The sequence below is a fragment of the Arachis hypogaea genome, chromosome 3, assembly GCF_003086295.3.
Source record: "Arachis hypogaea cultivar Tifrunner chromosome 3, arahy.Tifrunner.gnm2.J5K5, whole genome shotgun sequence".
NCBI lineage: Eukaryota > Viridiplantae > Streptophyta > Magnoliopsida > Fabales > Fabaceae > Arachis > Arachis hypogaea.
Window position 1 is genome coordinate 106,627,930 of NC_092038.1, and position 4,388 is coordinate 106,632,317.

Below are 4,388 nucleotides of genomic sequence, written 5' to 3' on the forward strand. Positions count from 1 at the left end.
GGAGGGATGAGGGGTTTATATAGGAGTGGGGGAGGGTTAGGTTTGAGAGGGAAAGGATTTTGAATTTTGGAGGTAGGTGGGGGTTTTTGGAGAAGAGATATGGAGGTGATTGGTGAAAGGTATTTGGGGAAGAGTGTTATGAAAAGGTGTGAGAGAGAGAGAATGAGTTGAGGTTGGTGGGGATCCTGTGGGGTCCACAAATCCTGAGGGGTCAAGGACTTCTCATCTCTGCTCCATTTAGGCGTGCAAAAACGCCCTTAGAGTGCAATTCTGGCATTTAACGCCAGACTACTGCCTGTTTCTGGCATTAAACGCCGGCTTTTATACCTTTCTTGGCATTTAACGCCAAGCTGTAGCCTGTTTCTAGAGTTAAACGCCAGTCTGGTGCCCATTTCTGGTGTTAAACGCCCAGAATGGTGCTAGACTGGGCGTTAAACGCCCATCCTGCTACCCTTACTGGCGTTTAAACGCCAATAATTTCTTCCTCTAGGGTGTGCTATTTTTAATGCTATTTTTGAATTTGCTTTGATTTTTGCGGTTGTTTTTGTGACTCCACATGATCATCAACCTAAAGAAAACATAAAATAATAATGGACAATGGAAATTTAACATAGATAAATAAAATTGGGTTGCCTCCCAATAAGCGCTTCTTTAATGTCAATAGCTTGACAGTGGGCTCTCATGGAGCCTCATAGATAATCAGAGCATGGTTGTAGCCTCTCAACACCAAACTTAGAGTTTGGTTGTGGCCTCTCAACACCAAACTTAGAGTTTGGTTGTGGCCTCCCAACACCAAACTTAGAGTTTGAATGTGGGGGCTTTGTTTGACTCTGTATTGAGAGAAGCTTTTCATACTTCTTCTCCATGTGTACAGAAGGAGAACCTTGAGTCTTGAATACAAGGTAGTTCTCATTCAATTGAAGAACCAACTCTCCTCTGTCAACATCAATCACAGCTTTTGCTGTGGCTAGGAAAGGTCTGCCAAGGATGATGGATTCATCCTTATCCTTTTCAGTGTCTAGGATTATGAAATCAGCAGGGATGTAAAGGCTTTCAACCTTCACTAGCACGTCCTCTACTAGTCCATAAGCCTGTTTCATTGATTTGTCTGCCATCTCTAGTGAGATTCTTGCAGCTTGTACCTCAAAGATTCCTAGTTTCTCCATTACAAAGAGTGGCATGAGGTTAATACCTAACCCTAGGTCACACAGAGCCTTCTCAAAGGTCATGGTGCCTATGGTACATGGTATTAAGAATTTACCAGGATCCTATTTCTTTTGAGCTAAAGTTTGCTGAACCCAGGTATTCAGTTCATTAATGAGCAATGGAGGTTCATCCTCCCAAGTCTCATTACCAAATAGCTTGGCATTTAGCTTCATGATTGCTCCTAAATACTGGGTAAGTTGCCCTTCAGTAATGTCTTCATCTTCTTTAAAAGATGAATAGTCATCAGAGCTCATGAATGGTAAAAGGAAATTGAATGGAATCTCTATGATCTCTGTATGAGCCTCAGATTCCTTTGGTTCCTCATTGGGGTACTCCTTAATGGCCAATGGACGTTCCCTGAGGCCTTCCTCACTGGGAATCACTATCTTTTCACTCTCTCCAGGTTCGGCCATGTTGGTCACGGTCATGGCCTTGCACTCTCTTTTGGGATTCTCTTCTGTATTGCTTGGGAGAGTGCTAGGAGGAGTTTCAGTAACCCTTTTACTCAGCTGACCCACTTGTGCCTCCAAGTTTCTAATGGAGGACCTTGTTTCATTCATAAAACGGAGAGTAGCCTTAGATAGATCAGAGACTATATTTGCTAAGCTAGATGGGTTCTGCTCAGAATTCTCTGTCTGTTGCTGAGAGGATATGGAAAATGCTTGCCATTGCTAAACCTATTTCTTCCACCATTATTATTGTTAAAGCCTTGTTAAGGCTTTTGTTGATCCTTCCATGAGAAATTTGGATGATTTTTTCATGAGGGATTATAGGTGTTTCCATAGGCTTCACCCATGTAATTCACCTCTGCCATTACAGGATTTTCAGGATCATAAGCTTCTTCTTCAGAAGATGCTTCTTTAGTACTGTTGGATGCATTTTGTAAACCATTCAGACTCTGAGAAATCATATTGACTTGCTGAGTCAACGTTTTGTTCTGAGCCAATATGGCATTCAAAGCATCAATTTCAAGAACTCCCTTCCTCTAAGGCATCTCATTATTCACAGTATTCCTTTCAGAGGTGTACATGAACTGGTTATTTGCAACTATTTTAATGAGTTCCTGAGCTTCTGCAGGCATTTTCTTCAGGTGAATAGATCCACCTACAGAATGGTCCAATGACATCTTAGACAATTCAGACAGACCATCATAGAATATATCCAGGATGGTCCATTCTGAGAGCATGTCAGAAGGACACTTTTTGGTCAGTTGCTTGTATCTTTCCCAAGTTTCATAGAGGGATTCACCTTCTTTCTACCTGAAGGTTTGAACATCCACTCAAAGCTTGCTCAGCTTTTGAGGAGGAAAGAATTTGGCTAAGAAAGCCGTGACCAGCTTATCCCAAGAGTTCAGGCTATCTCTAGGTTGAGAGTCCAACCATATTCTAGCTCTGTCTCTTACAGCAAAAGGGAAAAGCATAAGCTTGTAGACCTCGGGATCAACTACATTGGTCTTAACAGTATCACAGATCTGTATGAATTCAGTTAAGAACTGATGGGGATCTTCCAATGGAAGTCCATGAAACTTGCAATTCTGTTGCATTAGAGAAACTAATTGAGGCTTAAGCTCAAAGTTGTTTGCTCCAATTGCAGGAATTGAGATGCTTCTTCCATAGAAGTCAGAAGAGGGTGCAACAAAGTCACCAAGCATCTTCCTTGCATCTCCACCATTGTTGTTGGGTTCGGCCATGTCTTCTTCTTTTTCGAAAAGTTCTGCAAGGTTTTCTCTAGAGAGTTGTGCTTTAGCTTCCCTTAGCTTCCTCTTTAGAGTCCTTTCAGGTTCAGGATCAGCTTCAACAAGAATATTCTTATTCTTGTTCCTGCTCATATGAAAAAGAAGAGAACAGAGAAAGAAGAAGAATCATTTATGTCACAGTATAGAGATTCCTTAAGGTGTCAGAGGAAAATAAGAATAGAAGGGTGAGGTAGATAGAGGCGAATTTGAACATATAAGGAATGAGAGAGTCTGAATTGCTTGTAGAGGAAAAGTGTTAATGATTAAATAGAAAGAGATGAGAGAGAAGAAATTTAAAAATTAATTAGAAGAAAAGAAAAGAAAATATTTTTATTTTTATTTTAATTATTGGTTAGTATTAAAAAATATTAGAAGAAATAAAATAAAATTAGAGTTTAAAACAATTAGTTAATTAAAAAGATTTTTGAAAAAGTGGTTAGTGGTTTTTGAAAATTGGAGAGAGAAAAGTAGTTAGGTGGTTTTGAAAAAGATTTTGAAATTAATTTTGAAAAGATAAGAAGTTAGAAAAAGATATTTTGAAATTAAAGTTTGAAAAAGATATGATTTGAAAAAGATATGTTTGAAAAGATATGATTGAAAAGATATGATTGAAATTTATTTTGAAAAAGATTTAATTTTTAAAATCAGAATTAATGACTTGACTCACAAGAAATCAAAAGATATGATTCTAAAATTTAAAGTTTGAATCTTTCTTAACAAGAAAGTAACAAACTTGAAATTTTTGAATCAAAACATTAATTGTTAGTATTAATTTCGAAAAATATGAGGTAAAAATAGGAAAAAGATTTTGAAAAGTTTTGAAAAGATTTTTGAAAATTTTCGAAAAACAAAGGAAAAAAATGAAAAAGATTTTATTTTGAAAAAGATTTTGAAAAGATAAATTTTTGAAATTGAAATCTTGACTTGACTAACAAGAAACAACTTATTTTAAAGATTTTGGACTAAGTCAACCCAAAGATTTTAAAATTTATGAGTGAAATAAGGAAAAGATATTTTTTAATTTTTTGAATTTAATGAGGAAAGAGAAAAACCACAAAATGACTCAACACATAAAAATTTTTGGATTAAAACAAATGATGCATGCAAAAACACTATGAATGTCAAGATGAACACCAAGAACACTTTGAAGATCATGATGAACATCAAGAACTTATTTTTGAAAAATTTTCAAGAAAAGAAAAACGTGTAAGACACTAAACTTAGAGATTTTTCATGTTTAGACACTATGAATTCAAAAATGCATATGAAAAACAACAAAAGACACAAAACAAGAAAATATGAAGATCAAACCAGGAGACTTATTAAGAACAACTTGAAGATCATGAAGAATGCAATGCATGAATTTTCGAAAAATTTTTTAGAAAAATTAAAACATGCAATTGACACCAAACTTAAAATTTGACTCTAGACTCAAACAAGAAGCACA